This window comes from Chelonoidis abingdonii, chromosome 6 (assembly GCF_003597395.2).
Source record: "Chelonoidis abingdonii isolate Lonesome George chromosome 6, CheloAbing_2.0, whole genome shotgun sequence".
Taxonomy (NCBI): domain Eukaryota; kingdom Metazoa; phylum Chordata; order Testudines; family Testudinidae; genus Chelonoidis; species Chelonoidis abingdonii.
Window position 1 is genome coordinate 138,361,619 of NC_133774.1, and position 26,024 is coordinate 138,387,642.

General features: G+C 53.3%; 1 protein-coding gene and 1 pseudogene across 1 annotated transcript in view; both read left to right on the forward strand.

Annotated features, from left to right (window-relative positions):
- Nucleotides 1-26,024, forward strand: part of TSTD2 (thiosulfate sulfurtransferase like domain containing 2) — a 575,835-nt gene that overhangs the window by 484,862 nt on the left and 64,949 nt on the right. The gene's annotated exons all lie outside the window — the stretch shown is intronic.
- Nucleotides 18,904-26,024, forward strand: part of LOC116825213 (major histocompatibility complex class I-related gene protein-like) — a 63,527-nt pseudogene continuing 56,406 nt past the window's right edge.

Here is a 26,024-nt window from a genome sequence, read left to right on the forward strand (position 1 = left end):
GCAAAAAAGACTTATCTGGCTTTAAGATATTAAGTTTATAAAGTTATGGAGGGGATGTTAGTATGGGATAGTGTTATTTGGGCATTGATCTGTATTATCAGCAGATTAAGTCTGCTCAATGGTCTGTGAGGGGATGTGGATGGGGGAACTGGGTTACCTGCAGAAATTCTTTCTTGGGTGCTGGCTGGTGAGTCTTGCCCACATGCCAGGTTTAGTCTGATCGCCATATTTGGGGTCGGGAAGGGAATTTTCCTTCGGCGTTGGCCAGAGGCCCTGAGGTTTTTCGCCTTCCTCTGTACTGGGGCATGGGTCGCTTGTCTGGTGGATTCTCTGCAGCTTGAGTCTTCAAATCACAATTTTTGAGGATTCAATACTCATCATGGTTATCTTTTGCCCCACTACTTCGCCTCGGAAGGCTGTTCCAGAACGTATCACTCCCCTAGGTTAGAACTTCTAATTCAAGTCTAAACTTCCTTAATATCAGTTTGTCCCCATTTGTCCTCGTCCTACATTTAGATACTAAACTTAATATTAATTACCTCTCTCCTCCTAACGTGTATATCCCCTGATATATTTATATTAGATACAGCATATCTCCCCCGGAGCCTTCTTTTGGCCAGGCTAAACTAAGCAACTCTTCGAGTCTCCCTCAAATCTTACACTCGGCAGTATCTGTTTACGTTTTGCTGTGATCTATCCTGTAGCTCTCTACATTTCGTTGACTATTTCCCTCTTTAAACATGGAGAGCCATGAACTGCACTACAATTCTCTAAGTGTGGCTCACCAGCGCCGTATATAACGGCCTACAACCTCCTTCTCCTTGCTGGACATACCTCGGCCTGATGCATAATCCTAAAACGCTTTGCTTTTTTAACAGCCATATCACATATGGCAGGACTCATAGTCATCCTGTTGATCACCAATACCCCCAAGGTCCTTCTCCTCCTCCGTCACTTTCCAACTGATGCGTCCCCAAGTATATCATAATTCTTATTATTAATCCCTAAAGTGCTTGACCTTGTGCACTTTTCACTATTCAATTTTCATCCTCTTACTATTACTCCAGTTTACAAGAGTGGTCCAGATCTTTCCTGATGTATCCCTTGTCCTTCTTCCGTGTTTAGCTCAATACCCCCCAGCTTCGTGGTCATCCGCAACTTATTAGCACATTCTCCGCTCTTTGTGCCAAGTGTTCGTAACAAAAAGGTTAAATAAGATCGTCCCAAACACGATCCTTGAGGGACTCCACTAGTTAACCTCTTCGCACCTGACCAATTCACCGCTTTCAGTACAGACCGCTGGAGAGTCTCCCTCCTTTAACAGTTCCTTATCCACCTTACAAAACTTTCATATTCATCCCCTCTTTTTCCCAATTTAACTAACAGTTCCCCATGCGGTAATCCGTGTCAAACGCCTTACTGAAATCGAGGTAAATTAGAATCTACCAGCATTCTTTATCTAAGTAATCCGTTCACCTTCCAAAGCAGATGGAGATAGAGTTGGTTGGCACGATTACCTTTAGTAAATCCATGTTCTAATTCGTCCTCAATTACCATTGACCTCAATGTCCTTAACTACTTTCCCCTTATAAATATTTTTACAAGCCCTTACACACGTTCAGACCTCAAGGCTAACAGGCCTTATAATTACCCGGATCACTTTTATCTCTTTACGTAAAATATTATGGAATGCTACGTTAGCAATCTTCTCCAGTCATACGGTACAACCCCGAGTTTACGATTGCTTAAAATTCTCCGCTAACAGGCCTCCAATTTGATCTGGGCCAGTTCCTTTAATATCCTCGGATGGGAGAGATTGTCCTGGGCCCTCCGATTTCTGTCGCCATAAGCTGTTTCAAGTTTGCCTCTACCTCAGAATGCTTTTTGTATATATCTCACTCCATCTATCCACATTCCGTTTATCATCCCTCATCATCCCAAACTCTCACTAGTTCCTAATAAAGACCGAGGTCAAAGTACTTATTTAGATATTGGTGCCGATGCCTAGCTTATCTTAACCTCCTTACCATTCACCATGTTTAGTGGCCCCATCTTCCCTAAGAACTAAGATTTTGGACTTTGTAACCTACCTACAAAACACCTCAAAGACTCTCTAACCTTGCTCGAGAAATACCTACAGGGTGCTCAGCAAGAGCAAAAGGCGTGGTATGATAATCATCCATGGAGGCGTCCTTCAGAGTAAGGTGACCAACTCATGGCCTGAAGCAAACTCGCAGGCCAATAAGGTGGAAGCGTCATGGGGTGGCCATTTTACAGTCCGAGAATGTCTGGGAGCTGTTAATTACCATCATAGCATTCCCAGACCCTACTTAAAACCTAAAGTGTACCATGTTAATTCTCTAAAACCCTTTTTCCAACGAAAATCAAAGGTTCTCCAGTTTACAAGCCCAGGAGAGAGATGACACTGAGTGGCCTGAAGGAGTCTACTATGAAGGGAAAAAGCAATGGTGTTGGAAGAGAGTGAGCATATGGTGTGTAGTTCTGGTTCTAACCCTTATTTTAAGAAAGGATAAATTCAAACTGGAACTATGTACAGAGAAGGCGCCTAGGAGTGATCGGAGAACGGAAACCTGCCTATGAAGGAGATCAAAGAGCTTGGCTTGTTTAGCCTAACCAAAAGAAGGCTGAGGGGAGATATGGTATTGCTCTTATTAAATATATCAGAGGGATAAATATCAGGAAGGGAGAGGAATTATTTAAGCTCAGTACCATGTGGACACAAGACAAATGGATAAAAGTGGAACATTAGAGTTTAGACTTGAATAGACAAAGGTTTCTAACCATTAGAGGAGTGAAGTTTGGAACAGCCTTCCAAGGGGAGTAGTGGGGGAAAAGACACATCCGGCTTCAAGCTAACTTGATAAGTTTATGGAGGGATGGTATGATGGGAATAGCTAGTTTGGCAATTAATTGATTTTTGATTATTAGCAGGTAAGTATTGCCCAGTGGTCTGTGATGGGATGTTAGATGGGTGGGATCTGAGTTACTACAGAGAATTCTTTCCTGGGTGCTGGCTGGTGAGTCTTGTCACAGCTCAGGGTTTAACTGATCTGATATTTGGGGTTGGAAGGAATTTTCCTCTAGGGAAGATTGGCAGAAGCCTGGAGTTTCTCGCCTTCCTCTGCAGCGTGGGCATGGGTCACTTGCTGGAGGATTCTCTGGCCCTTGATGTCTTAAAACCACGATCTGAGGACTTCAGATAATCAGACATAGGTTAGGGGTTTGTTATAGAGTGGTGGGTGGTGAGATTCGTGGCCTGAATTGTACAAGGAGGTCAGACTAATGATAAATAATGGACCTTCTGACCTTAAAGTCTATGAGTCTATGAGCCTTCTATGAACACTTGGGCTAAGCAGCGACAGCAGATCCAGAAGCTGTGTACCACTTTGGGCCAATTTTTCAGCCACCCCATGATGGACAGATGAGCGTACCACTGCCATTGACACAGGTGATCCTCACCAATTAGAGCCCAAGCTTCTGGATGGCTCCTCAAGCTAAAACGCAATAGAAAGGGAGATCAAGGACATGTTACAGATGAGTGTAATCACACCCTCTTAGAGTGCCTGGGCCTCTCCAGTGGTTCTGGTTCCTAAACCAGATGGGGAAATCCACTTTTGCATGGACTACTGTAAGCATAATGCTGTAACTCACCCAGAGAACTATCCAATGCACTCACAGATGAGCTGTTGGAGAAACTGGGACATGCCAGTATCATCCACCTTAGATTTCACTAAGAGGTATTGGCAAGTGCCGCTAGATGACCGCTAAGGAAAGGTCAGCCTTCATCACCCATGTAGGGCTGTACAAATTAAATGTGCTCCCTTTCGAGACTGCAAATGCACTGCTCATCTTCAGAGACTGGTTGATAACCTTCTGGCTGGTTTGGGGAATTTGCAGTGTCTGTTCTTGACAATGCACCCATATTCTCAAAATTCATGGGCAGGAGCAACCTGGAACATCCTCCAAATGTCCTCTAGCGCATAAGGGAGGCACAGACTAACAGTTAAGTGTAAAAGTGTCAGATACGTCTGAAGGGATAGTGTACTTTTGGACACCAGGTGGTCAAGAACGTCAACCTCCTACAGGCTAAAGTGAATGCTATCCAAAATTGGCCTGTCCCTAGTCAAGAAGCAGGTCCAGTCTCTTCTTAGGCTTGCGGATATTACAGGCGATTTGTACCACACTACAAGCCAAATTGCCAACCACTTGACTGACAGACATAACCTAGGAATAAAAAGCCAATGTAGTTCAGTGGACTGAGGAGTGTCAAAAAAGCTTTTTAACTAGCTTAAGGTGGAGGCCCTTACGTCTGATCCTGTACTAAGGGCCCTGGACTTTGACCAACCTTTCATCATAACCACAGATGCGCCCAAGCCTGGTGTAAGAGCAGTTTTAATGAGGTAAGTACCAGATCAACAATTCCATCCTGTCGGGTTTCTCAGCAAAAAACTTTCTGAAAGGGAAAGTCACTGGTCAGTCTCAGAAAAGGAATGTTACGCCATTGTGTGTGCTCTGGAGAAGCTACGCCCACGCATTTTGAGGACGGTGTTTCCATTCGCAGACTGACCATGCTGCACTGAAGTGGCTTCACACCGTCAAAGAGACTAACAAGAAACTTCTTCGGGGGAGTTTAGCTCTTCAAGACTTTGATTTTGAAATACAACACATTTCAGGAGCCTCTAACAAAGTGGCTGGTGCACTCTCCTAGGAGAGTTTCCTAGAATCAACTGGTAAAAACTGTCCCTGAATTCCAAGTCATTGTACTCCTTGAAATGTGGAAAATGCTGTTTAGTCCTTAGTACTTAGTAGTAAAATTAGAGCTGCATGTATCTTATTAACTTTGTTTTCCTAAATCTCCAGGAAGAAATCACAGCCAGTGTGAACCCGACCTGGACCAGGCTGGCCAGCACTGTCTATTATTTGGGGGGACATGTGGTAAATGGGGGTGGGGTAGCACTCTCTTATGGACACCCAAACAGTCAGTTAGCTATAAAAATCCTTATCAGTAGTTGTTCTCTACTTGCCTTACCTGTAAAGGGTTAAGAACAGGGGTGAAAATAACTTACAGGACTTACCTGTACTGCTGGAGTCCTGAGGGGGGCATGCCCTCATCTGGAAGAGGTGTGGCCTCAAGCAGAAGAGGTGGGGCCTCTCGAGATTTAAAGGCCCTAGGGCCTTTAAATCAACCAGGGGCTCCCATCTGAAGAGGTGGCTGGGAGGCCCCCAGGGCTCAGAGGCAAATTAAAGGGCCTGGGGCTCCGGCCGCCATGTGGAACCCCGAGCTTTGCCAGGCTGGAGCTGGGATTTAAAGGGCCCAGAGCTCCTGCCACTGTGGGGACCCCAAAGCCCTTTAAATCCCAGCCCCACCCCTGCCACCAGAGCCACGGGTGGGGTTCAAAGGGCTCTGGGCTGCCCGCAGCTGCAGGCAGCCCAGAGCCCTTTAAATCCCCGCCACGGAAGCTGTTGCGGTCTGGCACGGCATACTGGCTCTTGCCGGTATGCTGTACCGGACCGTACCGGCTTACCTTCACCTCTGGTTAAGAAGTCTCCCTGAAATGCTTAGGTAAGAGAAAGTGAGTTGGCACCTGGCCAAAAGAGACTATGGGAAGACTAGCAACTTTTAAAATCGAGAAAAATCTTTCCCTTTGTCTGTGGTGGTGGTGTTCTCTCGGCCAGACAGACACAGAGAGCAGCAGGGGATGCTGTAAAACTTGGGCCAGATATGAAAAATCATTAGCGTCATACCTAGAAATCAGTCATTGGGAACCACAGGTATGTAAGTAGAACAGGAAATGTTTAATTTAGATGCAATCAGGTTTATCTCTTTCTGTGCTAAACACAGGTGTTTTTGTAATCTTTAAGCTGGACCCCAAGAGAGCCATTCTTGGTGCTTAATCCTTGCAGGGTGACTCTTTTAATATCTAGCAACAGCCTGATTTCTTTCTTTCTTTCTTTCTTTCTTTCTTTCTTTCATAAAATTTACGTTTTTAAAAGAACATGATTGGATTGCTGTGCCTTAAGAGTCTGTGCACATGTTTTTTCAGTTAGCTGGTGGCAACAGCTGATTTCCTTTTCTTTTCCTTCTCTCAGCTCTTCCCCAAGAGTGGGGGTACCCAACAAAGGATATTCCCAAGTGTGCCTTCCTGGGGCTCTCAAAGGGGTTCTGTGGCTTGGATGTGGTGGCTGCATTTACTACTCAAACCAGGGGAGATCTGTAACTGGGAGTTTATAATACAAGCTTGGAGTGGCCAGTATTAATTTATTAAGACTCTTGCAGACCCACTTCTGCACCCAAAGTGCAGAGTGGGGAATCAGCCTGACAGCATCCACAGATGGGGAAGTTTCCCATTAGCTGGCTCCCAGACAGGAAGGCCGTCCCAGTGGCAGTATCCAAACCCAGATTGATAATAAACCCACAGTGACTGTACTGCAGCAAGGGGCAACTTCACAGGCTCACAGCCTTGGTACCTCCTCTCCCCCAACAAGAGGAAAGGAGACTAACCAACCAAAATAGTTCCAGAAATGATGTAAGAGCCCAGTAGATGGCAAAGCAAGAGAAATCAGGGGTTAGGGAAAGGAGTTGGATCAGTGGGTTAGAGGCGCGGAGGGCCGCTGAGAGCGGGTTTGGGCCCCCGTGAAAAATTTTTTCTGGCCCTCAGCAAGGTGCAGCGTGGTAAAGAGGGCCGACAAGCCAGGGAAGCCAGGCCCGCCCCTTTGGACCACCTGGCCTAGTAATTTGTCTGGCTGTTCCACACACCCTCCCCCATTGGCCCTGAGAGGGCTGGGAGCCAGGACTCTGGGTTCTATCTCTGTATTCGCTGCCCATGCAGGCCAGCTTTAGGAAGTGCGGGGCCCAATTTGAACATTTTCAGCGAGGCCTGGCAGAGGTGACTTAAAAAAAAGTGGAAAAAAAAGCTTTCATTTCTTTCATGTATTATTTACTTTCATAACTATATAAATCTAATTTATATTCTTGTAATCATCTAATGGTATTGATTGGTTATAATAATGCCATTTCATGGTTGTGGGTCCAGCGCTCCCTGCCCCTCATTGAAGCAGGTGTGGCGGGTTACTGCCTGGGACTGCAGGCAGCAGTGGACTGGGGCTGGTGTGAGGGCAGGGGACTGACTGGAGTAGGGTCTGGCTGCAGGCAGGGAAGGGGTGCGGGCTGGTTGGAGATAGGTGTCTGGGGCGGGCTGGCTTCAGGCGGGGCCGCGGGGGATGCAGCAGGGTTGGCAGGGCTGGAAGAGGAGTGTGAGACTGGCTGCTTCCGGCTGCAGCAGGGGTTGGCTGGAAACAGGGAGGTGTGCAGGGCTGGTGCGGGCAGCAGTGTGTGTGGGGCTGGCTAGCTTTGGGCAGGGCCACAGGGGTGTGTGGCAGGGGTTGACTGGAGACACAGCAGGGGGTTTGACAGGGACTGGCTGTGGGCACGGGGTGCAGAGCTGGCTGCAGGCAGGGGGAGCAGGGCTGGTGTGGGCAGGGCAGGGAGTACAGCAGAGGCAGCTGGAGCCCCGGCCCTTTAAATAGCCCCCAAGATTCCTGCTATCCCAGGGCTTTGGGGGCTATTTAAAGGGCCTGGGGCTCCCCAGATTCTACCCTGCCCTGGACCTTTTAAATAGCCATGGGAGCCCTGGGGAATGCATGGAGGTGGCAGGGCTCTGGCGGCTATTTAAAGTACCAGGGTGGCAGAGGCAGCTGGAGCCCTGGCCCTTTAAATAGGCCCCAGAGCCTTCACTAACCCAGGGCTCTGGAGGCTATTTAAAGGGCCCAGAGCTCCAGCCTGGAGAGCCATGCTCCGGCCGGGGCTCCAGCCTGGAGAGCGGGGCCACGAGGCTTGCCCTGCTCCCGCCTGCACTTCCCTCAAGGGAGCAGGACCACAGAAGACCCGGGAGCAGATCGCAGCCAGGGACCCGGAGTAAGTTTAAAAAAAAAAAAAAGTGTCTAAGGCGTGGGGCCCTCTTAGGTGGGAGGCCCAATTCCTGGGAATCAGGCGAATCGGCCTAAAGCCCACTGGCCTCTCTCCCTGTCCACAGACTGGGGGTAACAATGCTGTAGAAGTGCTGGGGATTATTGTGTTTTTGTCACCCCAAAGGGGGAGTGGGGGAAGGGCTAAATCCATAAAGTGTTTAAAGTTCCTAGCCCAACAGACCAGTCCCTGGGCTCCATGAAGGCCTGGGGCTGCGGGGGGGTCGGCCTACAGGAGCTGAGGATGCCAGGGCGCTGCTGGGACAATGTGTGTAGCGGGGAGAGGGGGCTGAGAGCCACCGACCCGAACTGTGACCATCATCTAGTGCCAAGCGCTCCCAGCCAGGGGGTGCGGCACCCCCGAGTCCCGGCCCCAGGCAAGGGAACCTCCAGCCCGGAGACATGGAACAAATGACTCGGGGGCAGAGACGGGCGGAGCTAATCGCTGCTCCGCTCACTGCAGCCCCGGGGCCAAGTTCTCCGCGGTGCCAAACTCTCATCCCGCCTCCGCCCCCCCAACGGGTTCTGCCCAGCGACCGTGCGTCCCTATTGGTGGGATGTTCCCCTCTCAGCCAATCCCTGCAGACTGGAGGCTCCCACGGCCTGGAGCTGGGAGCTGGCGGCAGGTGTCACCGCCCCGCAGAGTTCTTGGCTGGGGGGGCGGGTCAATGGGCTGATTCCTGCTGCGCTGCGGGGCAGAGACCGGGCATGGCCCTGGCGCTGCGCCTGCTGCTGCGGGCGGTAGCCCTGCGGGGGGGGGTGCACTCCCGTGAGTATCGGGGTGAGACCTCGGGGGGTGCGGAGAGGAGGGAGCTGGGTGTGGGGGGGCAGCGTGCGATGGAGCGGGGAGGGGTATCGGTGGGGCAGCCGGCGGGGAGGTCGGGGAGGGGGAGCTGGATGTGGGGAGCAGCTGGGCTGGGGCTGCGGGGAGCGGAGCTGGGTGTCGGGGGTAGTGGCCGGGGGGGTTGGGTGCAGGTGCTGCCAGGGTGCTGCTGGAACCAGTGTGTAATGGGGGGGGTGCTGAGAGCCGTGAACTGTACCCCTTCATCTAATGCCAACCACTCCCAGCCAAGGGGTGCGGCACCGTTAGGACCAGCACCTGTGGGTGCTGCACACGCTGACAAGCCCTTCGCAGCCCCATGAAACTCCCAGGATGTGGGGAAATCCCCGGTTCCAGGCACTGCCCAGGCTCTTTCATTCCCTGCGTATCTGCAGGTTAGGGTTAGTGAGAGGAAGTAAATCATCCTCCTAGATAGACCAAGGTTAGGGTGCAGGGATGGTCTGTCATTCGCCCTCCTGTCCCTGGATCAGGAGAAGGCGTTCGACAGGGTGGATCACGGGGATCTCCTGGGCACTCTGCAAGCATTAGGCTTTGGGTCCCAGTTTGTGGGTTTTCTCCAGGTGCTGTACGCTTCCGCAGAGTGTCTGGTCAAGCTCAACTGGACCCTGACCGAGCCGGTCATCTTCAGGCGGGGAGTGCGGCAGGGGTGGCCCCTCTCAGACCAACTGTACACTCTAGTGATCGAGCCCTTCCTCTGTCTCCTCTGCTAATTAAGTGTGCAGCATTTGATTCACTCTTGGGTGGCTGCACGACCATGCAGCTTAGAGGGAACACCGGGTGAGGGTGAAGTCTATGGTGTGCTTCAAGGACCGTTCTGGGACAGGGTTAAGGTTGTCTGGCAGGGGTATCTGTGGAACTCCTTGCCAGAAGGCGTTGTGAAGACCAAGACTATAACAGGGTTCAAAAAAGAACTAGATAAATTCATGGAGGATGGTGTTCCTAACCTCTGTTTGCCAGACGCTGAGAATGAGTGACAAGGGATGGATCATTGATGATTATCTATCCTGTTCATTCCCTCGGGGGCACCTGGCACTGGCCACTGTCAGAAGACAAGAGACTGGGCTACATGGACCTTTGGTCGGACCCAGTATGGCCATTCTTATGTATCCTTAACCCAGCATTTCCTAGTTTGCTAGCCTTTGAATTTGAGTGTTCAGTGCCCCCATTCTGCAGAGGTGTGAGAAGCACAAAGCAGTGCTGACTCTCTACAGTGGTAATGTTTTTTGCATGTGAATAATGGAAATCCAGGGCAGCTGCGCTGTAGACTGACCTGTGCACCCACCACCTCCTTGCTAGGGAAGAGTCAGGTGATGACTGTTCCCTTCAGATAAGAGTTCCCGTATCTACTACCTACACTGAAACCTGCCTTGTGAGAGATGCTGATATACTCTCTAATTCTCCTTCTCCTTCTCCTCCTTCTCCTCCTCCTCTGCACAGCAAATGACCAAGGATCTAGGGGCTCTGACGTGGCTCCCAAGGGTAAGTGAGGGGGGGGCTCTAGCCTAGGGGTTTACTGAGGCCTCTGGAGAGAGATCCCTAGTCCAAGTCATTGAACTCTTGAGTCTCACTGGCCCGTCCCCTCTAGCAAACCAGCCCCAAGAAGCAGAACAGGGGAGTTCTGGATCTCTTATTTCCCTTTTATTCACACTGGGGGGCAGGAACAGGTTTGCAGCCAAATTCCCCTTGTTTTTTGAGATTAATTTAGGTATGAAATATTTTAGGAGTGGGGTTTTTACCCATGAAAGCTTATGCCCAAATAAATCTGTTAGTCTTTAAGGTGCCACTGGACTCTTTGTTGTTTAGGTATGAAAGACTCTGGTGAGAGGGCTTTCTCTGTGGCTCCTGTTACAGCCTGGGTTGAGATTTGTAATGATAAATCCAGCTGCTTCAGAGAACAGTCTCCAGTGATACTGCGGGGAGGAAGCAGGAGGGACAGAACCCAGCCCCTCAGGCTCCAGGAACACAGGTCTCTGACACTGGAGCTGAAAGCTTTGTCAGCAAGGTTAGAGATTTTGTCCACTGAACACTGCAGCCACTAGGGTGACCATCCCACAGCAGTGTGCACTGTCATTGCAGAACATTATGGCAGGTTCCCCTTAATAAACATTGCCTGTGTTTAATTTCTGCAGCTTAACAGAGCCTGTTGGAGTCTGTGTCACAATCTGAGGGGATCTCAGAGGGGAAGACCCAGGACACCAGACGGGACAAGAGCTTTCCAGCAAGTTGGAAGAAGATATAAAAGGGGAAAGGAACAGACATAACTGACCTCGCTTTCCCCACAATGCCACACCTAGAAGGACTGGAGGAAAAAGACTGAACTGGGGGCAGCGGGGAGATGCTGGTCTGAGACAGGAAAGAATGAAGCCTGCCTGTGTATGTAAAAGCTAACCTGTGTGTACTGGGTAAGACGCTGCTTGATACAAATCCTGTCTAGTGTATAAAACTTAGCTTGCAATTTTCTTTATTTGCTAGGTCATGTACTTTGGTCTGTTTGCTATCAGTTTAGACAGGTCACTGAGTCACTTTGTGCCTCAGTTTTCCCATTTGTACAATGGGGATAAGAATCCTTCCTCTGCCTATTTAGAATGTAAACTCATTGGGGAAGAAAGTGTTTCTATGTGCTAACATCACACAGCTCACTGGGGCCCTGATCTCAATGTGCCACTTACGCCCTCCAAAAATCAGAACACGGATTCACAAATAATGAGACTTTGAACAAAAGTGAGGCATTTATTTGCCTTCTGGGTTTTGCACCCTGGGCAATCACATTGTCAAGATTCTCCCTCAACTATGAGGACTAGAAATTTACTTTTTTTTTTAAAGCTGAAATTCTCACATCATCCCGTGACTCTAAAAGCTGGGGCCCTTAGGAAAATGCCAAATATTGTGAAATTGGCAATACAATACGATGGCCAGAACTGTGTTTAGACCAGCTCTAATTCTCAAATATGGCTAAAGTTTCCCATAAACACAGAGTGATTCCTCTGAGTGGTGGACGGTGTTCCCCGGCCCTTGAGACAGGTGTGTTCTCCCCACTGCCTTGAAGGGGAAGGGTGGGAGGGATCTGGGCCCTGGAGAAAAGGCCCAGCAGAGTCAGCCAAAGAGAGGAACTAGAATGAACCCCCCTTCACCCAACTCAGCCTGTATCTTTGCTCCTGGATTCCCGGTATCAGCCCTACAGACAGCCGTGCTGAAAAAGGGTCAGCTGTTTAACTGGCTGCTGGGCTGATGCTGGAGTCAGGCAGTGCTTTGTAGTCACAGCAGCCTGCAGAGATGATTCAGGGCTGTGAGCGTCAGAGTGACACACTAGAACTGCAGGGAGGACCCCAGCTTCCCCCCCCACCCCCTTGGACTGAGCTCCCAGCAGGTCATCGTGTGTGTGAAGCTGGGAGGGGGGCTTAAACCCCAAGGCCCCTCAGATGGGTGTAGGTTGAAGACCTCATAGGGCACTTTCCATAAGTGCAGGAGTTTGCTCCATAGCCCTTGGTTGATGTTTCCCCTGTGTGTTTGGCTGATGTGCTCTTCCCCAGAGGTGGCTGCGTCTCCATGGGGCTGAGGGGGCTGTGCAGAGTCAGTGAGGCACTTAGGGGTTAAAGGAACTATAGAAACGGCAGGAAAGCAGTGAACCCCAGTGTAGGGGGCGTTCACCCTGCTAATAGAGAGCTGGGAATACAGGTCACCTCCTCTCTGGCTCTGTGCTTTGCCTGTAGGGCTCTGGTGCTCTCCTGGTCCCTCTGTGATCACAACCCCCACTCCGGCGTGGCTCAGAGGCAGGTAAGAAGCCTGCTTTCCCAGCTTGTAACGGTCAATTACTGGCCTGCTGGATGAACCTGGGACCATCCTGAATCCACTACACCCTTTGTCTACGTCTTGGCCCAGGGAGGGTTTTTCCCACTCCACATTCCCAAAGAAACTCACCATTTGGGCCCCTAAAAGTGTAAACCTGCAGAATCAGAGGCCATTTTGAAACCACGGGCCATCCATAGGGCAAAGTTCTGTAACAGCACCAGAAGGGCTGCCCCACAGTCCTAGGCCACTGATCCACAGCCCGGGACAGACTTACTGGGGCGATTGTCAGACGAAAGGGGGATTCCCATTGAAGTGACCATCTTGCATTTACTCATGTGTGTCAGATTTACAAAATGGCTGCCTGGCCCAGAATGGGGCAAGAAATGTCCCATGTTTAGGGTCAGTGACAGCAGCTCAGAGACCCCCATGGGAAACAGTCAATCTGGAAGTCACTGGGCTTGTGGTTGACCATCACCCTCAGGCAGTGTAGGGGGAGGCTCTGAGCAGGCTGTGGGGAGCAGGAGGTGTGCATGGCAGGGGGGCAATGCTGGTTTCTGTCTAAACTGGTTTCAGCAGAACCTGAAAGCAAGTGGGAGATCCACTGATAGCACTGGGAGCTGAGAAACAGGAAGCTGCGTTGGGGCTCAGCCCCTGTGAACACCCCCTACGCTGACCCGCCCAAGTGGGGTGAGCGTCCCAGATGGGGGAGTCTCCCTTTATCCTGGCTCCCAGACCAGAAAGACCGGCCCAGGGCAGTATCCAAAGCCCAGTGTACTAACGCCCACAGTGACTGCACTGCAGCACGGGGCAAACTTCACAGGTCCCCACCCCCAGGGGAAGAGACTAACCAAAAATAGTTCCCAGAAATGTTGTAAACAGCCCAGCGACTTGAAAAAGCAAAGACAATGCAGGTGTTAGGGCAGGGGTCTCAAACTCAAATCACCACGAGGGCTACGTGAGGACTAGTACATTGGCCCGAGGGCTGCATTACTGATACCTCGCCCCCACCGCCCTCAGCCCTGTCCCCACGCCACCCCTTCCATGAGGCTCCACCCCTTCCCTTCCCTGCCCTGCCTCTTCCCACCCCTTCCCTGCCCCCATTCCAACCCCTTCCCCGAAATCCCCTCCCTGCCCCCAGGTGCAGGCGGGGTGTGGGGTGTGTCAGGGGCTCAGGGCAGTGGGTTGGGGTGTGGTTGCAGGAAGGATGAGGGGTGTGGCAGGAGGTTGGGGTGCAGGAGGAGTGCGGCAGAGGGCTCAGGGCAGGGGGTTGGGGTGCAGGAGGTATATGGGGTGCAGTAGGGGGTTCAGAGCAGGGGATCGGGTGCAGGGTGCGGCAGGCGGCTCAGGGAAGGGGGATGGAGTGTGGCAGGGGCCTCAGGGCATTGAATTAGGGTGCAGGAGGAGTGTGGCAGGTCAGGGTGCAGAGTGCGGCAAGGGGCTCAGGACAGGGGGTTTGACTGCAGGAGAGGTTCGGGGGGCAGGCTCTGGCCCAGTGCGTACCGGGAGCAGGGCAGGCTCCCTGCCTGCCCCCGCGCCACTCCAGGAAGCGGCTGGAACGTTGGGAAGGAGGGGCACAGGGGTGTTTGTGTTGCTGTTGCTTCAGGCACCAACCCCAGCATCTCCCATTGGCCAGGAATGGGGAACTGCGGCCAATGGGAGCTGCTGGAGGTGGTGCCTGAAGCAACATCAACACCCCTCCTGCGCCTCTTCTCCCCCAGGTTCTGTCCGCTTCCAGGAGCGGCGAGGGAAGAGTACTGGAAAGTTGTATTGTTCATCAGCAATGTAACCCTAAGGGAACATGCCAACAGGTGCCACCTGGTGGGCGCAGATGGGCTCATAGGCCCATGCAGCACATTCAAATTGATTTTACTGACTTGCCCCCCTCAGAAGGAAAGAAACTGCCAAAGCAGTTTGCAAGATGCTTCTTAATGAGATCATGCCAAGATTTGGCCCTTCTAAAAAATATTAATTCTGACCAGGGAACACATTTTACAGCAAAAATTTGCAAGAAACTTACTGAAGCAGTTGGGACAAAATGGGTTTTTCATGCCCCCGGTATCCTCAGAGCTCAGGCCAGGTGGAGCGTATGAATGGAACATTAAAGACTACCCTAACTAAGTTGTGTAAGAAACTTAAGATGAAATAGACTACAGTTTTTCCTTTGGCTTTGTATATTGTCTGGACTACCCTGAATTCTAGGACTAAGCTAGCACCCTTTAAAATACTTTTTGGACATGTACCACCTTCTTTTACTTCTCTGGTTTCAACAGCTAGTGACACTGATATGACTTGTGAAACAAAAGCTTATGTAAAAGTTTTGTGGCAGCATTTAACTACATTACAACAGTACTCAGCACAGTCTCAATCTTTATCATTGTGGGAAGCTGTTCATTCTGTTTCGCCAGGTGACCCAGTGTGGATCAAAGCTTACTGAAAGACTCCACTTCAACCTCAGTGGCTAGGACCGTTCGAGACTATCCTGGTGAGCCCTACAGCTGTTCGGGTCAAGGAACTTCCCGCTTGGATTCATCATACCACAGTCAAACAGAGCCTCGCTAGGAAGTCCGACCTGGTAAAGGGTTCCCCCGAAGCAGACGGCATTGGACTTCAAGGGAGCCACACACGTTCACCCCACCATGAACCGAGTGAGCCAGAGGCAGATGACCTCCGTGCCCAGGACACATGGACTGCTACCCCTTTGGGCGACCTGAGGCTAAAACTCCAGAAGTAGTAGATTTGTGCCCATTCCCTAAGGGATGGGCACAAATAGTCGCTTGGGAGTCGGTGGACTTATTTGTGTGTTGTTTGCTATTTTTCTTCCTTGGTGGTTGAATTAACTAGGGGATATGAATATAATGCGATTATTTGCTTTGCTCATGAAATGAAAGCCCGTATGCCAGCACTGAATAACATTTCATGTCGGGTATGCTCCTTAATGCCAGTAAATAGTCACCGAAGTCTTCCCATGATCCCCATATCTCTTAGCCCTATGAATATGACATAGGCTCCTTCATGGAAGGACTCCTCGGGCTTGCAAAACCTAACCTGGGCAGATTCCGGAATCCAGATTAATAGATACCTTATGGTGTGGAGGCGACCTGGTGAGTGGTGCGACCTGGGCTCAGGAAATGTGTCTGTAGGAGTTAGCAATTGTAAAGCCTATTTTAATGGAGCCCATTTTGGTGAAAGACGGGGACCTGATTGTACTGTTGTACAAGGTTTACCCCGGCCTGGAAAGTTCTGGTATGTTTTCCCTGCTAACTTTTGCAGCTTGTTTAATTGGATAAACCTCATGTGTTTACCAGAATAGGTTGCTTTATAGCACCAGATCTATCACACACTAATTGCGCCGCAGTGCTGGAGCATTCAGAGATCATTCGCATAGGCTGCATAAAAAAGCATTCTTTTAATTCTTCGGGTACTGAGTACTCTGTGTGTCAGTGTACTGATAATGCTACTAATAGTTGTCACAGTCTCTCTGCCTGGACTGGATGGTATTACAAACCCCAATATACTGCGTCTGTTATGTCTAATCCCTTGTTTGAAGTCTATTGGGTTTGTGGAGAAAAGGCCTGTTTGAGCTTGCCTGTCTCCTGGAAGGGGTCATGCTACTTGGCCTGGTTAGAACTCCCTGTGCTATATTGAGATCACCTTCCTTCTGGACGTTTAAAAAATGTGCAAGGTGCCAAAGACGATGTTGACTGGTCTCGACCTCTTACCTGGAAAGCGCTTAATGATTGGACAGGAACCTGTGCAGCCTTTTTCTTTGCATGTGAAGGTGCCACTTACAGTATAGGGCAAGATATAATGAAATTACAAGGAGTGTTAAAAATAATAGCTAATACCACTGGTGAGGCCCTCATTGATCTGGCTACCGAGCAAAAACAACTTAGGCAAATGGTTCTTCAAAGTAGAATGACCCTGGACGTTTTGTTAGCCTCACAAGGAGGAACATGTGCCTTCATAGACAAGAATGTTGCATGTATATTCCTGATGTTACAGGATTATGCTATGACAGGAACTGTTCATGGGAGAACAGTGGCAGAGGGAAATGGAATCGCCAAAAACATACCTAACTTCAGTTTTCTATGTGGCTTAGTGTTGTGGCATGACGTAGTGTTTGAAATAAATGTTGTAAGCAAGAGATGCCAAGGTGTTGCCCTTGGTATATCTGGAGCAATGGAACAACTGGACAAAGCCAAGTCATGCCTACAGTCTTACCGGTCAGATGAGGGATTTGAAAACGTTCTGAAGAGTGCACAGTAGTTGGCAGAGGAACTTCACACTGAAGCTATTTTCCCACCCATTCAAGAATACAAGAGTCACCAAAGAAGACGACATTTGATTATAAGGCAGGGTGGGGCTGACTGGGTGGGGTGTCGATGCCCAGTCTGCAGAAGTACCACTGGCAGTACAAAGTGCCTGGCAGAGGGAACCCAGGCCTATTGGGATAGAGAGCCATTGGCTTGGCTGTCTCTGGTAACCCTCAATTGCAAGGCCTGCTCCAGGGTGGGGCAACAGGGGGGCAGGGCTGGCTCCAGGGTTTTTGCCGCCCCAAGTAGCAAAAAAAAAAAAGCCACGATCGCGATCAGCTCTACTGCCACTACTTCAGTCTTTGGTGGCAATTCGGCAGCTGGTCCTTTGAGAGGGAGTGAGGGACCTGCCGCCGAATTGCTGCCAAAGAGCTGGACGTGCCGCCCCTTCCCCTTGGCCGCCCCAAGCACCTGCTTGCTGAGCTGGTGCCTAGAGTTGGTCCTGCCTGCATGGGGGGTGGGGAGGGAAAGGGACTGCCCCAGCAGCATGTCACTGCTAAGCAGGAACATTCCCCCTTGGATCACTAGACTCAGCCAGATGGGAACTGATGTCCGGGCTCAGACCCCGGGCTTCCCTCTGCCCAGCCCTGCATGAAGCCCTTTCAGTTATGGGTCTCCCCAAATCTTTGAGTATTGCTCCCCCTTAATAATGCCTCTCCCTCTCCACAGCCCCCTCAAGGCTGGTGGGGCTGCCATCTGTCTGGAAATGTAACGCAGGGGCAGTAACAGGATGGTTTGTGATGAAGCTACTGGCTGGGGCTCAGCACACCTTGGTTCAGTTCCTGGCTCTGTCTCCGACTCTGTGTGCAACTTTAGACAGGTCACTGAGCCACTTTGTGCCTCAGTTTTCCCATCTGTATAATGGGGATAAGAGTCCTTCCTCTGTCTATTTCGAATGTAAACTTGCTGGGGAAGAAAGTGTCCTTATGTGCATACAGCACACAGCTCATGGGGCCCTGATCTCAGTGGGAGTCTGTGCTGCAGCCAGCACAATGGGATCTTGATCTCGGTCAGGGTCTGTGCAGCTCCCAGCACAACAGGTCCCCAGTCAGGCTCCAGGTGCTATTGTCATACAAATAACAACACTCCAGGCAGTAAGCAGCAATGTGGAGATTTAAAAGGCCCCTGGGAGCCCTGTGAAGCTCGGGGTTTGAGACAATGTCCCAGCGCTCCCCTCCCTCGGGGGTGCCCTATTACAGGCACTGCTCGGATCTCCTGGGCTCAGGCACTCCCAGGCTGCAGCCTGTCAGTGGTGGCTGGGGCAGGCGGCCAGTGGGTGGCAGTTGCTGGGTTTGGTGGTTTTCACACAGAAGCAGGAACAGCTGAGCACTGTCCATGGTGCACGGATACCTTGATGTAAGGAAGGACGTGAATAGACAGGGCCGCGGGGGCTCATGGGAATACAGGCCTGGCCTGTCAGGAACCAGATGACTCTTAAATATGGAACAAGTGTCAGTTGCCAACCTGCCGGTTGTTGTTGCTGTAAAGGGGGAACCTTTTCCCTCAGCTGAGGGCTAGAAATGTACCTGTTTTCTTTTTCCCCACCAAGTTGAAATTCTCCCATGATCCCATGACTCCAGGAGCTGGAGCTCTGAGGGGAAGGATAACTGTTGTGAGCTTTGCTGTGCAATAGCCAGAGCTGGCTCCACGGGATCCATACTGGAGAATTAGAGCTGCCTCAGCACCCGTCACAGAGACACCTGCAGCCAGGCCCAGCCACGCGCGGAGCAGCACCGGGCTGGGCCTCAACAGCTGCTCTGGGCGTTACAGCCCCGGGGGCAAGTTCTCCGCGCGCCAGCGTCCCTCCCAGCCAGCCGCTTCGCTTCCCCTTCGCCGTCCTTCCTGGCCGGGTTCTGCCCGGCGACCGGTGACGGAGGCGGTCTGTGCGTCGCTATTGGCGGGATGTTCCCCTCTCAGCCAATCCCGCAGCGCAGAGGTTCCGCGGCAGTAGCTGGGACCCGCCGAGAGGCGGGTCCGTGGGCCGAGTCCTGCCGCGCCGCGGGCGGCGATGGGCCTGGCGCTGCGCCTGTGCTGCTTGCTGCTGCTGGGCGGCGAGCCCTGCGGGGGGGCCACTGCCGTGAGTATCGGGTGAGACCGGGGGGGAGCCGGGCCGGGATGGGGGAGGGGGAGCTGGGGGCAGCGGGGCCGGGGGGGGCAGGGACGGGTCAGCCGAGTGTCAGGGAGCTGAGTGTCGGGGGTGCGGGGAGGGGGGAGCTGGGGGCCACCGGCTGGGGGGTGCGGGGAGGGGGAGTTGGTGTGCGGGGGGGCAGCCGGGCCCAGTGTGTGGGAAGGGGGGAGCTGGTTGTCGGGGTGGGTGGGGGACAGCCGGCCTGCCGGCGGCGGTGTGGGGATGCAGGGGAGCTGGGGTGGGGGCAGGCTGGGCTCTGCATTCAGAGGTGTCGGCATAACCACCCCGCGCTCCCCCCCCCCCCCAAGCACTGAGCGGTCACATGTCGAACAGTGACCTTGCTATAGTGACTGGGGGGATCGCGGCCCCCCTGTGCCAGGCGCTGCTGGGACAGTGGGGCGGGGGGGGGGAAGGGGGTTGAGAGCCGCTGACCCGAACTGTGACCCCTTCACCTAGTGCCAACAGCTCCCAGCCAGGGGGTGCGGCACCGTTAGGACCAGCACCTGTGGGTGCTGCACATGCTGACACGCCCCTTGCAGCCCCTCGAGGCTCCCAGATTGCGGGGAAATTCCCAGTGCCAGGCACTGCCCAGGCTGTTGCATTCCCAGCATCTCAGGGCAGGGTGGGATGACTGTTTGCAGAGCTCAGGCTGATGGCTAGTGAGAGGGGGTAAATCACCCCCCAGATAGACCAGCCTTAAATGAAGGGTCTCCCTGACCTTTAATGGCTCCCAGACGATGCTTCAGTTTTAACCCCAGTGCCTGGAGCTCTTGAGTGTGACTTGTCCTTGGCTATGTAGGGCTGAGCTGTGTCCAGTGGTGTAGCCAGGTTCTAACAGCTAGAGGAGCGAACACATAGAAAAGGTGCCACCTGACATATCAAGTTACTAATTACATATTTGTTTGTACTTAAAATAAAAACACAAGAATGATCCAGCTACGGAAGGGTTTGCACAGGCACCATTTCACAGGAGAAATGTAGATTATACTTTAAATTCTAGAAAGTAAATGATAGAAACTACTGTATTCTAATTGTCCTAGGTTTAAAAAAACTGGCCATTTTTTCCAGTTTCTAATTTCATTTTAAATATCAGTGAAATGCACTTTATTTATAATAGATTGTAATACTAAAGCAGGGGTCGGCAACCTACGGCACACGGCCGCGATCCTGGCCGCCGGCCCTGCTCAGCGCACCTAGCCAGCTGAGTGAAGCGGGGCAGTGGCCAGGACCCCAGACCGGCGGAAGGCACACTCCCCCAGCTCCCCCCTTGTTCTGCGGCTCCCCGGGAGCGTGAGCCGCCAGGGCACGGGGTCCTGAACCTGCCGCAGGAGGGGCAGTGGCAGCAGCCCACATTTCTGGGAGCTTCAGAGCCTGAGCCCGGCAAGGGAGGAGCCGGGGGGGGGGCCACAGGGCCCACGGCAGTATGCATCCGCTGCATGAGCCCCCCAAGGGGAGTCTCGGGGGGCAGTCAGGGAGCAGGGGGAGGATTGGATGGGTCAAGAGTTCTGGGGGTCCTGCCAGGGGGTAGGGAGTGGTTGGATAGGGTGCTCATAAGGGTTGGGGCAGTTGGGACAGGTAGGGTCCTAGGGGGGCAGTTAGAGTGGGAGGGTCTCAGGAGGGGGGCAGTCAGGGAACAAGGAGCAGGGAGGATTAGGTCGGGGGTGGGGAGGGGCAGGGGCTCCAGGAGGGGGCACTCAAGGGACAAGGAGCAGGGGGGAGGAGGAGCTTCTGACCGGGTCAATCGGGGTGGGAAGTTGGAGGGAGTGGAAGGGGGCTAGGGCAGGGCTCACCTCTCTTTTTTGATTGTTGAAATACGGTAACCCTCGTTGAAGGGGGAGCCAGGGGGCACATGGGGGCTGGCACCCACATACATCCACTGTAGCCTGCAGGAGCCCCTGGGGGGTGCCGGGCTGCAGCCTGAGCAGGAGGGGGGCAGGCTCAGCTGCTCCCCACTACGGGTGCTGCCACCAGCTGTGCAGGGTTGCTGCTCCCCTGCACCACGTGGCTCCTCCATGGCTGGGGCTTGCTGCTGTCGCAAGCAGGATGCTCTGGCTCTCTGGAACGCGGCTTCTCCCTGCCGAGCTGCTGCAGCGGCCCAAGCCCAGCAAAGCCAGTGAGTGGACTTGGGGCGGGGGTCATCTGGATTGGGTTGGGAGGGCTCATGGGGCGGGGGGAGAGGGGCTGTGCACCCTCCAGGGGAGTTCAGGGGGCAGGGAGGGGGGGAACTGGGGAGCAGTCTCTGGGCACGGCTGGCCCCTGGGGTCTATAAAGGTTTGTTGGGGATTTGCCCCTCAAATGAACTGGTGTGCAAGCAGGGGTGGCTCCAGGCACCAGCACGCCAAGCGCGTACCTGGGCCAGCAAGCCATGGGGGGCGCTCTGCCGGTCGCCGTGAGGGTCCGCTGGTCCTGTGGCTTTGGCGGACCTCCTGCAGGCGTGCTGCCGAATCTGCGGGACCGGGGCACTTCCCGCAGGCAAGCTGCCGAAGGCAGCCTGCCTGCTGTGCTTGGGGCGGCAAAATACCTAGGTGGCTGGTGGTGCTACTGAAACCCCTGCCCTAGCTCACCTCTGCTCTGTCTCCACCTCCCTGGGCCTAAGCGCAAAGCCACTGCTTCTCAGCCCTCCCAGGCTTCCCACACAAACAGCTGATTTGCAGGGCGAGGGGGAGAAGTGGGGTGGAGCATTCGGGGAAGAGGTGGAGCAGAGGTGATCTGGGGCCAGGGAGCTGCACCAAATTTTCCCTGTGGGTGCTCCAGCCCCGGAGCACCTAGGAGTCGGTGCCTAAGGCCCCACTTTTGTATAATGTGCTTAGGGGGAGTGGCCACTCCCCCTCCAGCTATGCTCCTGGCAGGGTCAGCCCCAGTCTAGTCACACCCATGGTCCGAAATGGGCCTGGGTGGCAGGTGGAGCCCCTCCTCGGGAGTCTGTAGATGTGTGGACTCACCCCTGCGGTGCCTCCTGCTGGTGACTTCTGGGAATTAGCTCATTCCAGCTCCAGAGCACGCTCTGCAGGCCGGTGATCCACCTGTCCTCTGGCCCCTATGTCCCTCCCTGGACCCGGTGCCCCTTTAACAGGGGTGCTGCCCCCTGGCAGTAACCCCTCAGTCTTAGGGTCTCCCCTCCCCAGGGAACCCCCACCCACTATCCCCACCTCACCTAAGTATCAGGCTACTGCCCATCATTGTCTAGCCCCACACCCTGGGGCAGACTGCAGTATCAGCCACTCGCCACTGGCAAGGAGGGTTTGGACCTGCTGTCTTGATCTACCCCTGGGCTACCTTCTGCAACCCCAGTACCCCTTGGCTTTCTGCTAGGCCATAGCCAGGGGCTTTCCAGGGTAGAGCTCTCCAGCCCTGCTCCACTCAGGTACCCTGTCTCTAGCTCCCTGCAGCCAGGCCCTTCTCTCTCTCTGAATGCAGAGAGAGACTCCTGTCTGCCCCTGTCTTCTCTGCCTTTATAGGACCAGCTGAGTAGGTTTGGGGCATGGCCCCAGCTGCAGCCACTTCCCCCAGTCAGCTCAGCCTAAAAGCTGCTTTCTCCAGCCACAGCCCTTTCCCAGGGCTGTTTTTAACCCTTCAGGGCAAGAGCGGGGATCTACCCCACTACAGAGGCTAGCCCCTAGGCCTGCCCCTTCTGCTTGTGCCCTTCCTCGAGCAGCCATGAGTCCCCCCTCCCACCACAGCCAGTGGAGGCCCAGCCCAGCCCAAGCCCCCAGTCTCCACCTCGTCATTCCAGCTGCCTGGAGCTGCCCCTGGTCAGCCAGGCAGCAACTCCCCTCACCAGACCCAGACCCCTGAAGCCTCACTCTCCTCTGGAAGAAGCTTTTGCTATGCCCCATGCAGGTTCACAGGCAGCTGAAAAGGCAGTGTTTGCTACCCAGCTTCCTGGAGTCCAGGGACGTTACTGATGAACCCAGGGAGCTGAATAGCACATACAGCCTCCTCAGCCACCCTGGAATTGCATGGGGCAAAAACTTTGCTCCAAAATCCTGCAACCAGGGGTCCAGCAGCAGCACCAGGAGAAGGCAGAGCCTCCCCTGGCCTATTGTATCCACTACACCTGCCCATGGCAGTCACCTGTGCCAACTTCAGCCAGGACTGGTGGGTGCTCACACTGCCCCTTCCCTGCCCTCAGCCGCACTCCCATTCCAACCCCTTTCCCAAATCCCCTCCTCCCCTGGGAACACTGCATTTCCCTCTCCCTGGCAAGCCTGGGAGGGGGAGTGGAGAAGCAGAGCGGCAGTGCACTCAGGGGAGGAAGAGGAGAACAGAGGTGAGCTGGGGGACCCCCACAAGAAGTAGCCCGGGGGGGCAGAGGAACCACTCCCCACCCCAGTTCACCTCACCTCCACCTCCTCCCTTGAGTGCACCGCCGCTGCTGCACTTCTCCCCCTGGAGAAGTGGAGCAGCAGTGGCGTGCTCAGGGGAGGAGGCGAGGTGAGCTGGGGGGCCATGGGGAGCTGCTCTGCACCCACCAATTGTTCCCTGTGAGTGCTCTAACCGCACAGCACCCATGGAGTCAGCGCCTGTGATGGCAATGGGTCATATCTGCAGTGGAAGCAGGTCATTAGAGGTGTCATCCTAGGGAGGAGATGTTAACCTGTCTCTGGCAATGTGTTGGCACCCTAGGGTGGGGGAAGAGTTTGGAGCCCCTGGGTCTGTGCATTAATCAGGTCTTAGTTTGGGCGTGAGCTCCCATTGCAGAACAGCACAGAACAGCTGCTGCATTTGTGTTGTTAGGTTTCAGAATGGTAGCTGTGTTAGTCTGTAGCAGCAAAAACAATGAGGAGTCCTTGTGGCACCTTGGACTAACATTTTTTGGACATAAGCTTTCGTGGGCTAGAACCCACTTCATCAGATGCATGGAGTGGAAAATACAGGAGCAGGTATAAATGCATGAAAAGATGGGAGTTGCCTTAGCAAGTGTGAGGACAGTCTAATGAGACAATTCAATTAACAGTAGGATACCAAGGGAGGAAAAATGACATAGTGTGTCATGACTCACTGTCACAGCGCCTCCTGCTGGCCATCCTGGGAATTAGCTGTTCAAGCCCAGAGCACCCTCTGGTGTCTCACCTACTGCTGGCCCCCATGTCCCTCCTGGATACCAGTGCCCTTCCATGTCAAGGTCCTGCACCCAGCAGTAACTTTCTATCTGGATCTCCCCACCCCAGGGAACCCCCAACCCTTTACCCCTACCTCATCTCAGTGACTACTATCAGTCACTGTCTAGCCCCCACTCACTGGGGCAGACTGCGGGTCTGCAAAAATCACTCATCACTGGCAAAGGGGAAAGGGGGTTGACATGGCTGCCTCTGACTATTCCTGGGCTGCCCCCTTTGCAGCTCTAGTACCACTTTTGTGGGCCCTTATCTCAGCCTGGGCTCTTTGCTAGCTGGAGCTTCCCACATTCCTGCTTTTCCCCCAGCACCTGCTACAAACCCTAGGTACCCCCAGGTAGCCAGGTTCCTGCGTCTCTCCATGGAAGCTAGAGAGAGACTCCACTGTCTTGTGGCCCTGCAGCTCTTTTATAGGGCCAGCTGGGCCATGACTGGGCTGGCCCCAGCTGTGGCTACTTCCTCAATTAGCCTTGCTTTTCCCTTGCCGCAGCCCTCTCACAGGGCTGCTTTAAGCCCTTTGGGACAGGAGCGGCATGACTACCCCGCCACACACCCTCCCCTTTAAGAATGCACGGGGAGGGGAGTCCCTATCGCCCCAACATCTCCGTCTGCAGGCTCTCCACTACTTAGAGCCACCAGCTTCCTTCTGTTACAGTCTGGGTCCCCACCATAGCCTGCCCAGCTTCTGTGGGGGTTTCCCTCCCTTTTTGGGTCTCTCCAAGGCCTTGGCCTTGCCTGTCCCTCCAGCCTGGTCAGGCTCAGCCTGGGCCCCTTAGCACCTGCCTTTTCCAAAGGGGGCAGTGCCTTTTTAGATGGCCCTCCTGTGGCACTGGAAGCACCTCTTGTGCCTTCCCTTGGCCACAGCCCTCACACTGTCATCAGGCTTAGCCCTTCCCTCCGGGCTAGGCCGGGGCCTGCCAGTCCCATAGGGGCACCCTCTCCTCCAATATCCAGGCTCCCCACAGGCTCAACAAGTTTGGAGCCCCCCTGTTGCCTTCACGGGGAGCTCTATCCTAGTTCCCCCTTTCCCAGGGTGGGGCCTAGTCTGTGCCCTGCGACTCCGCTGAAGGCACTCCCTCCTCATCTGCCCCAGTTCCGTACAGGTCCAACACGTTTGGGGCCTCCCTGTTACACTCACAGGGGGCACTCCCTCTGCTCCTTTCTCGTCCATGGGGGGTCTCCGTGCCCTAACCCGGTAGGGGCACTCCCTTAGGTAGTGTCCTGGTCACCCGCTGAAGGTCTGCTTGGAGCAGCAGAAACTGGGGTGGGAATTCTCAGTTTTTAAATGAAGGGAAACAGGGTGTTCAATCTTTACCAAGGGCAGCTTTTCTTTCTAGTGCTTGACAGGTGCTTGGTTAAGTAGGGCCTTTTCTACACTTCAAACTTGCTCTGGTTTAATTAAACTGGTTTATCTAAATCAGTGCAAACCCCTTTGTGGACCCTCTTATTTTGGCATAACCATGGTCTCTTTTAGTTTAACTTAAACTGATTCCCAGCAACTTAACCTGAACTGAAAAAAACTTCTCTTACATCAGAATACGAGTGTCCACGTGGGGCTTTGTTCCACTTTAGCTGAATCACTTATGTTTAGTTACACTGGTGCAACTCCCCATGTGGCCAAGGCCTAACCGACTTAAGGTGAACAGAAAACAAGACACTCTTAGGCTACGCTAGACAGTTCAAAGTGCTGCCGCAGGAGCATTCCCACGGCCGTGCTTTGACCTGACAGTGTGGGTACCCACGAGCATGGGGGAGAGAGCTCTCCCAGCGCTCCTGGCAAAGCAGGTCAATGAGGGGAATAGCTCCAAGCGCTGGGAGCCTGGCTACACTGGCTCTTTACAGCACTGAAA